We start from the raw sequence: 10858 nt of genomic DNA, 5'->3' as shown, positions 1-10858 counted from the left end.
CGTACCCACCACATGCAGTGTTGTTTCTGTGCTGCTGCAGTTCGGTTTCCATGGTAAGAATGTTACGCGACTCACAAAGTTAATAATGTAATTGGTTACGTTACTGTTACATAATTCCATACAATTCATTACAATGGGGGTGGGATATCATCAATTATTGGGGGCGGGGAGAATGATGACAGTGAATACCAATCACATTCACCCGCTTGATTTCTGTTCCTGTTTGCTGATGAACACCAAACTGATGCAATTTCTGGTCCTGTTTCCCATTTTGACAGAATTCTCTAACATCTCTACTCTTAAATTCAACTTAACTCCTCTGTGGATTATAGACTTACTTTATGAAAAGGTTTTACATCATGCCAGTGATTTAGAGTTTTGTCCCTCTAGGGCAGGGGTAGTCAACCTTTTTATACCTACTGCCCTAATGCATCTTTCTTGATGGTAAACTTTCCTTACTGCCCATCAGTGCTCAATGGAAGGAGGATTCAGCTTATGCCATAGAACCCCCTACCGCCCACCTAGAATCCTGAAACACCCACTAGTGAGCAGTAGGGGCCAGGTTGACAACCCCTGCTCTAGGGTAATGTTAATTATCTGTTGTGTTCTTTTCTTGGCTTAAGAATGGTCTATCCATGGGTTTCTTTAACAATATCAGTGGTGGTCAAAATGCATGCCGTCTCTGCCAGTGTTCAGGTTTATCTATTGATCAGCTGATAAAAGGGCAGAAAGGGCAGATTGGAAACTTCCTGGCTTCACAGGCTGCACTTGGAGCCAATTTATTTTACCAATGGCCAGATATAAATTCAGAATGAACTTCTGGTGAAAAGCTAACATTATATTTATAATAGAAGGGTATGTACAATAAAACTCCAGGGCTTATTGTTCATGTATGTGAAAAGGCCCTTTTACTTCAGCTTTTCCAACATCACCCAGGAACTCTGGCTTTAAAGAAGTGTGGTGTTAATGATGATCCTGGACATTAATTTCTTTTAATGAACAGACATTAGGTGACTGCTAAGCACAAAGAGGTACTTGCAAGTCTGGAAAGTTTCTTGCAAAGAACAAATGGTGAGTATTATCAGCCTGCTAATTTGGATTCCGAAACAGAAAGACTTTCAATGAAAAACAGACATCCTATGGATTCCTAAATGGCATAAAATGAACTAGAATATTAAATTAATTTGAACGGTAAAGCATTAAAGCTAATAACAAGAGAATACAGTAATAACAAGTACAGTACTTCATTATGAGACTGCTTAGCCAATTCATAATGCTTAGCGGGTTGACCATTATACCAGTACAAGCCAGAACAAACAAAAAGTATACATTTCCTGCAAAGAAACAAAACTTTTGTTTCTTGAGCATACCCTCCAACATTTCTCCATGAAAACAGAGACACCCCACTCCATAATGATAATTTTACTATTTATACCCCACACATCTTATTAGGTTGCCCCAGCCATTCTAGGCAGCTTCCAACATATAAAATAATAATAATAAAACATTCAACATGAAAAAAACTTCCCTATGCAGGATTGCCTTCAGACGACTCGGGGGTCAGATAACTCCATACCCCCCAACATGTCTCCATTGAAAATAGGGACATTCTAAGGAAAAGTGGGACATTCCGGGATCAAATCAGAAACCAGGATGGCTTCTCTAAATCAGGGACGTCCCTGGAAAATGGGGACACTTGGACGGTCTGCCTGAGTTTGCTAAAGCTATCCAATATTAGAAGCGTTCTCAGACCCTTGCCTTTAACTGCCCTGCTTCTGAAGATCTTTCTAGCTGGTGGAGAGATACCTGCAAATCTCATGGTTTTGTGCCAGGAAACAATGGCTCCAACTCAAGTTGACTATGATTTAGGATAGCATAACCCCCCTGATTTCAGTGGATCTAAGAGAAAGGAAATCCAAGGGCTTTGGATCAGCTGATACGCTCGCTGACCAGTAGAAGAGCAGCACACCTAACCTTCCCTTTTGAAAGCTGCTTAGCTTCACATGAAATAGAAATGAAGGACAGTATACCTGAAGGAGCGTCTCCACCTCCATTGTTCTGCCCGGACACTGAGGTCCAGCGCTGAGGGCCTTCTGGCGGTTCCCTCACTGCGAGAAGCCAAGTTACAGGGAACCAGGCAGAGGGCCTTCTTGGTAGTGGCACCCGCCCTGTGGAACGCCTTCCCACCAGATGTCAAAGAGAAAAATAACTACCAAACTTTTAGAAGACATCTGAAGGCAGCCCTGTTTAGGGAAGCTTTTAATGTTTAATAGGTTATTGTATTTTAGTGTTTTGCTGGAAGCCGCCCAGAGTGGCTGGGGAAACCCAGCCAGATGGGCGGGGTATAAATAAATAAATAAATAAATAAATAAATAAATAAATATTATTCAAAGTGGGTTCCCCTCAATCCCACCCCCTTGAGGTTTCTCAGAAGACCAGGCCACTCTTGCTCCAGAGTAGACCTGGTGAACCCATTGGTCACAGAACTCAGGAATCCAGTTCATCACAGGACTCTCCAAAGGGTTCTTTCAACTTCTTGCGTTTAAGTCTCAGTCCCTTTCTTCCACTTGGCTGGTACCTGCGTACCATCAGCACAGGAAGCACTACCGCTCCTTCGTTTACCCTAGCAACCTTTCCCTTGGTTCCCTAGGGATTGAGGTTGCTACCATCCTACTTGGCCTGCCATTGGCAGCACTGAGGCAGAGAGAGCCGCCCTCTTCTGTGCCCATCCGTTTTCCTATAAGCATCTATACTTTGAGAAGGTTGGGGGTTTTTTGTAGCTGTCTCCTCCCCTCTTCTCTCTCTCTCAAGCCCACACCATTTCTGTTTCATCTCTGTACACTGAGAGAGGAGGGTTGCCATTCATCCAGAACTTGGTCGCTAGAGAAGCGTTCTGCAAATACAGAGGCACGAGCTGATTACAGATGCCTCCTCACAATGAGGCTGCACCTCAACAACAGAGCATATCCTTTGCTTACAGATATTTCCTCATTCAATCCTTGGCATTTTCAATTAAAAACAATCCCTCCCTAAGGAGTTGCCACAAGTCAGAGGAGACTCTGCACTCAGTAAACAATACTGGGCTGGACAGACGGATAATCACTTCATATTTTTACACTTGGAGCTTTTTATGTGGAGCTCACTTATTTAGTTGTTCCTGGTTAAAGTTAAAGTTTTATCAGAGCTTAATAAAACAAGGGAATGTGGTTCTTTATCTTTCCACACACTAAATGATTAAGTGCTACGCAGAATTTCTGTCAAGGATGCTAAGCTGTCACTGATATTCTCTTGTAAGGCCAAGTACAAGAAAACAATCTGTTCCTATCTTTATATGCTGTTCAGTACTTATATGCTTAGCTTTCCATTAATTATTATTTGATTGTGATAAGTAATCCTTACACTGAACTTTAAATCCTCCAGTGGTTACAGTTAGCTCCACTTTGCTGGATCATAAAGCATTTTCTGATTTAGCCAGTTGTGAGCCCTGAAGGTCAACGACAATTATATTTAATACTGAAAATAAATAGGAAAAGATGCAAGAAAGCTAGCACAGAGACGCTGTAATGGCCTCGGGATTCGGAGACTTACAGGGAAGACATCACAAAGATGATAAAGATACAGGGGAAAGCTTTCAAAATAATGCAGTTTTCATCTTGCCTTTATCTGTTACTAGAGAAACAAAATAAAAGCAGAACTAGCAAAACATATACTGATTTTGAGGATAACAGGCGTCCTGGCATGGGTGATTTTGTGGATAGTAACATTATATTGTTTAGTTACTAAGTGGCTCTGGATTTACAGCCCATCAGGACTGTTGTTTTATTGTGGTTGTCACTGCTGCATTAATAGTGCATTTGAAGTTATACTGGAGCCTCTACACATCGTCCGGACTTATCAGTTGTCCTGCAATGCGTCCCCAATGTTCCTGCATTATTGCAGCTACGCTTTAACTCTGCCCATTCTGTTGTCTGCATTCCCACCATCCTTAACCCCCCCTTTCATCCCAGCTGCAAGTTAGTTGTGCTACGCTGCCATGCCACCACACTTCCATTAGAACACTTTAAAAGTTTTTTTTAATGTTTAGGCTGTTGCGGTTGGGCTAAACCATGCTTGTTTGTGGGGAGTAACCCACAGGAATGGCCACATCCAGCAACAACTAAAAGTATGCAGGAGTGGCAGAAGAACACACACTTATCCTGCTCCCACCCCACCAGCAAAAGTTACTTGTGCTATACCACAATTCTTCCATTTTCACACTTTGTTTGCTCATTTTCATTTACACACACATACACACACACAAACAATCCACAGGGATGATATTTTCTGGCATCATCAGAAAGCACGGGGCCGTGGCTATGTCACAAAGAAGCAGGTCATTTTGACACATTGCTACGGCCCTCAAACTACAATATAGTGCATTAAAAGAGAGAGTGAAACAGGCACAGCAACATTTGTTGCAGGAAACTATGGAAAACTCAACAATTACAGGCAAAGCACTATAAGTGCTTTGAAACATTTGCAGATTCAAGAGGTGTTGAAAGCATTTGTGTATAACCACCCCGATAGCATCATGAGCACAACTTATGATGAACGCACGATAAAAAGATATATTGAGGGAGCCTTAGTTGTATCTGCATGGAACTCAAAGTTACATGTTGTTGTTCTGTTCTTGATGGGAAAAGGTACATTTTGGATGGAATTGCTGACTGATGTTCTTCTTAAGCCTCCCATGATAAGCAAGTTATATTTGCTGCTAAAACAAACCTGTTTTGCCCATGAAATGAAAGCTAATAACGGCTAGTCTCGTTTCTTGGGTGTGTGGGCGGGTGGGTGTATAAGAGAGGGATAGAGGGTGCACAATACATTTGACCATGTCGTCCCAAGAATCTGGGGTGCTGATTGTATTCCTCTGAATTATTTCATGATTAGCTTGCAGCCCCTGTGATTCGGTAGCTCCAGGCAACTGTGTGTATACTGCTTGCTGGGTTGGGCTAGCCCTGACTTTCACAAATGAGTATAATGCCATTAATCTGGGCAGAGAAATTTGCAAGAGGAGAATTTTCCTGTGAAGGCTAACTCCCTTCCCATGGGCTCCCGGTGTCCATCCTGTCTTTAGAGGCAACTCATTCTGCATACACATCCAGTACATGGAATGGCTAAGTCTGCGTTGACATTTTAAGGACCAAGCAATGTGTGCACTGATGGTTATGTTTCCTACAATCAGAGAAGCGGTCATAGTTGGCTAAACAGGTACATGTTGTTTTTGTTTTAATGAGGGCAGAGCCCATTAAAATGAGCTTTATCTGCTTAATTACTTTAGGATTCAAGGAAGCCTTAATTGGTTTTTGTTTTTTTTAATGGCTTCAGGCAGGCAATTATTATTGTTTCGGTGAACATTCTACTTTTTCTTGCATAAAGCTCATATGTATGCAAAAAGGAAGGAAGGAAGGAAGGAAGGAAGGAAGGAAAAAAATAAGAGATTAGTGGGGATCATCTTCTAAAAATAGGTGCTGGAGTTCAGGTCTGGCCAGGTGCCATATATTCTAACCCAAACATCCTTGTCCTCTACTCCCAGATGTGTGGAATGTGACTGCGGTTATTCAGTAGTAAGGGAAATACACTTTGAAAATGCTCAGACACTTCTTAAAGTTATTTCTTAAAGTAAGACTTAAACTAGCACCTATCAAGGCCACCTCTGTACATTTTTTTTTCTAAGAAAGCCCCCAAACTATTTGCTTTTAAAGTAGAATAATACTGTACAATTTGCAAGCAGTGAAGGGACACTTTGCATCCTGCGTAAATCTGACGAGAATAAAAGAACCAAACTTTTATCTAAGCTTCACAAAAGACAGTGGTCTGAGATGCACATTTCATCATTCCTGTCTAGACAGTTTCCCCCAAGTGCTATGCAGCAAACACGGAATTTATTAGATTTAAATCTACCCCATTGTAAGGGACAGGCCATAAATGCTGTATAGAGCATGTGTTTGGCATGCAGGAAGTCCCAGATTCAACCCTCAGCATTTCCAGGTCGGGCTAGGAGAGACCTCTGCTTGAGACCCCAGACAGCTGCTTGTGGTCAGTGTAGATAACACAGAGCTCAATGGTCTGACATAAAAGGCAACGTCCTGTGCTGCCACTACTGGGCACTTGTAGTTTTGGACCAGACCTGTTGCTCCCATGCCTGGAATACACTGACTTGAAAGGCTGCATTAAAGCAGGGGTCGGCAAAGTTTTTGTGGCTTGGGCTGGTTCACGATCCTGCAGACGCTGTGGTGGGCCGGATGTGCATGTGCACATGCACATACGCATGCACAAATGCTATTTCTGGTGCTCCTTCCAGCATGGAGGAGATGGTTGTTTTTTTAAAAAATTTATTTGCATTAGCCAACGGCCGTAGAAACATAAAACAAGCAATATATACAATTAAAAAACAACAACAATGGATAAAAAGGACCATCAAGTGACCAAGACCATCGTTCAAATAGTGGCCCTTAATCTCATTGCACCCTCGATAAACCTAGCTACCTTTGCTGTTGTCTGATCATTCTGATCTGACAACAGGAAGAACAATGTGGCCTCAGATGGGTGGCCTGGAATGGTAAGTAGGAGTGGGGTGATGATCTCGTTCCTCAGGTCTTTATAAAGGGGGCAAGACAGGAGAACATGAGCTACTGTTTCCAGATTGCCATCTCCACAGGGGCAGAGTCGCTTCTCAGTTGGAATCCTTCGGTATCTGCCCTCAAGTACGGCAAAGGGCATCACATCCAGTCTGGCCAATGTGAAGGCACGTCTGTATTTTGGGATGGTTAATTTATACAAATATGGTGCCAGGGAGTCGAACTGAGGGGGGGGATGGAGGAGGTGTGTGCAGCTTCCCATTGGCTGCAGGAGCTTCCAGTATATTTCTGACCAGCTTCCTGCAGCCAATGGGAAGCTGGTCAGTGTCACGCAAGGTGGTCCCTGCTCTGCTCCATGCCGGTTTAGCTGACCGAGATGGTGGCGGGGGTCCCCAAGTGGGCAGTGGGGTTGCATGGGCCATTTAAATGACCCCCATGGGCCGCTTGTGACCCATGGGCCTTAGGTTGCCTACCCCTGCATTAAAGGGTTGTGCTGTCCACCCCTCACCCAAGCCAATGCACTTAAGTGTTCTGTTTACCAGTAAGCTTTAGCAAGCTGAGTTCACCACTGCTGTTTTAAAGAGAGAAGAGCAAATAGGAGCAGGAGCTGGTGTGGAGGAGGAGATACTCTAAAATATATTTCTGGCCAGCTCCCCATCTGAGAGTCAAAGATGCACATACAAATAAACAAGCAAAACACACCAAAACATGCTCATTATTTTTGCTGTTCAAATCACTCCAATGAGAGACAGGATGCAACTCTTTTGGCGCTTCATTTCCTGCCAGCTTTTGCACAGGGATATGACCTGGATTTAAGGCCAGGGTTGACAACGATTCCCCACAATAATCCTTATTTTTAAAGGGGTAGTGCTGTCTACTGCAAAGGACATGGAGAAGAAAAGGATGCACAGTCATAAACAGTTCACTCACTTGTGAATGCATGCGTATTCCCAGCAATGCTTCACAAACTACATTGCCCAGAATTCTCTGAGAGGAAGAGTGTGCTTCAAATGTACTTTAAAGGTATAGGGTGTACACAGCTATAGTGAGCCACATTTGCCATTTTATTGCCTATTCACCGATTTTGGAGAGATCTTTCCGAAGCTCTCTGCAGTCCCTTTTTGTTTTTAGCACCCAGAATAATCTGGCACTGGCAGCAGATTTGGTTCCCTCACTGCTTACTTGTGGTTGTAGTACTTTATGAGCAAGTAAAATTTAATCCTGATAATTTAGCTCATTAGTTTAATGTTTTTCCAACGTTCTCCCAGAAGAGGGTTTTCTTAGTGTCCAGGTCACTGAATCTTTGTGGTTGATACTCATCGAGGTAACTCAGGTCCCCAGGATGATCACCAATATTGCTGGGTGCTTACACTAACACTATTGCTGAACAGATGTCACTGTTTTCCTGTGGTAATTCCTAACAGCACCAGCTAAATGCAGCAAAACAGTGTATAATATGAATTATTTAGTAGTATACAGATTCAGGTGTGCTATTTGTGAATGGTTCAAACCTTCATTTGTAGTGTAAAATGTGCTCCCAATTCTGTGCAGCAATGGGGTCATCTAGTGGATGCTTTGGGTAAGCGATTGTCATTACATTTCCATTTTTCTGCATCTCTTTTACAGTTGCCTTTTTCTGGCTGTCTTCCAAGGTGGAAATCCTGCTGCCTTGAATTTCCTTTCAAGAAGAGCTGCTGCTAATATTCAGCCCTGGTGGGTGGCAAGAAAGTTTGCATCGTAGGCTCCAACAACTGCCGCATGGGCAGGGCTGGGGGCTGCTGCTAACTGGCTGCAGTTCAGTTTGGACATAACTATAAATTAAAAGCAATGCATAGTTATTTTCAGTTTACTTATGCAGACCATAACCCACTTGCAGAAGTTTCACGATCCACCTGTGGTTCAGGACATGCAGGCTGAGAAACACCAAGAGAGAAGATTAAATGTATTTGATGGCTTTTATTATGTTTGTTTGTATATTCATAATGTGTATGTATAAATGTATTAATGTTGAATTATTTTAATAAAAAAATATTATATTAAAAATATTTTTAAAAGTAAAAGAAATGAAAATGGTTTCTTCTAAAACTGTTTACACTTGCATTTTTTTAAACCATTTTACAGGGTTTTTTAGGAGGTGGCTCATAACTTGTATATAAACTAAAAGTTAAGTTAACCTTTTCATAAGTGCAGACTGTGACCGACTAGGAGTCAGGCTCCACACATGAATCATGGGAGTGTTATATATGGATAAGCACAGGTGACATAAGTCATTGACTTTTGCAGTAGGACCAGATACACTAATAAAGGAAACTAATCCTGAGGTTTTGGCTGTAAGTCCTGCCTGTGGCAATACAAAAGGAGGTTGTCACTCTTGTTCATTGGAAATGTAGAAGGCAAACAAACAGCCCTTGGACATTACTTCTTCCAGTGTGTCCCAACTGCATTTTCCTGCCCAAACCTGCAGAGAGATTGGACTGCTATGCCTTGGCCCACTTAACCTGAAAGAGTGTCTCCACCCACATCCTTTAGCCTGGACACTGAGGTCCAGCGCCAGGGGCCTGAGGTTACAGGAACCAGACAGAGGCCCTTCCTGGTAGTGGCACCTGCCCTGTGGAATGCCCTCCCATCAGATGTCAAGGAAATAAAAAACTATCTGACTTTTAGAAGACATCTGAAGGCAGCCCTGTTTAGGGAACTTTTTAATGTCTGATGTTTTATCGCTTTTTAATTATTATTATCATTAATTCTGTTGGGAGCCTCCCAAAGTGACTGGAAACTTGGCCAGATGGGCGGGATATAAATAATAAATTATTAATGAGGGTGAAAGAGGAGAGCACAATATATGGTTTGAAGCTCAACATCAAAAAACCTAAGATCATGGCCACTGGTCCAATCACCTCCTGGCAAATAGAAGGGGAAGAAATGGAGGCAATGAGAGATTTTATTTTCTTGGGCTCCATGGTGACAGCAGCCATGAAATTAAAAGACACTTGCTTCTTGGGAGAAAAGCAATAAGAAACCTAGACAGCACCTTAAAAAGCACAGACATCACCTTGCCAACAAAGGTCCGTATAGTAAAAGCTATGGTTTTCCCAGTAGTGATGTATGGAAGTGAGAGCTGGACCATAAAGAAGGCTGATCGCCGAAGAATTGATGCTTTGAATTATGGTGCTGGAGGAGATTCTTGAGAGTCCCATGGACTGCAAGAAGACCAAAACTATCCATTCTTAAGGAAATCAGCCCTGAGTGCTCACTGGAAGGACAGATCCTGAAGCTGAGGCTCCAATACTTTGGCCACCTCATGAGAAGAGAAGACTCCCTGGAAAAGACCCTGATGTTGGGAAAGATGGAGGGCACAAGGAGAAGGGGCCGACAGAGGACGAGATGGTAGGACAGTGTTGTAGAAGCTACCAGCATGAGTTTGACCAAACTGCGGGAGGCAGTGGAAGACAGGAGTGCCTGGCGTGCTCTGGTCCATGGGGTCACGAAGAGTCAGACACGACTAAACGACTAAACAACAACAACAACATTAGTAGTAGTATATTTCCTCTAGTCAGATTTCCTGAGACAGGAGAAAAAACACAAAAAAACAGAAAACAAAGGTGACAGGAAGTTGTTTTTCCTTCAGTGTGTTTCACAGCTCTTTCTGCACAACTGTTCACATCAGTGTGGCTTCAATTTGTTTCTGTTCACATCCACACCAGGCAGCCTTGACAGGGCGTGGATGTCTTTGTGCTATTCAAAAGTGTTCACATCTTGGCTAGAGAGGAATCAGGATTGCTTCAGGACTCCAGTCAGAGTGAAGCTGGTTTGAGAAACAACAATTCCAATAGTAGTATTTCACAACCAACTACAGAATACGCCTGCATTTTGGCTGTTTGAACAAGGATTAAAAACCGAGCAGTGGAAATGCAGTGAGTGCATGGTAAACGAGAGTGTGAACACAGGCTAAGGTGGGAGAAGGGTTATAGCTGGATTAAAAAAAGTACGCCCACATGCAAGTAACCCATCATGCTAGCAGAATCTTGTGCAAGGGTTATGGCTGGCGTAACAGGACTTTTCCGACTCTCCTCCTCCTCCATTACCCCTTGCTTCCTTCAAATCCACTTTGAGGAGTCAGGAGAAGGCTCCATAACAGTGTCTGGGGTGCATCACTGGCAAGCAGAAATGTGAAGATGGAATGATCAAAAGGGTGTCTTTAATAGAAATGGACAACTGAGGGACAATCTAGAAAGTGT

This window comes from Podarcis raffonei, chromosome 2, assembly GCF_027172205.1.
Source record: "Podarcis raffonei isolate rPodRaf1 chromosome 2, rPodRaf1.pri, whole genome shotgun sequence".
Classification (NCBI taxonomy): Eukaryota; Metazoa; Chordata; class Lepidosauria; order Squamata; family Lacertidae; genus Podarcis; species Podarcis raffonei.
This window is presented reverse-complemented; position numbering follows the sequence as displayed.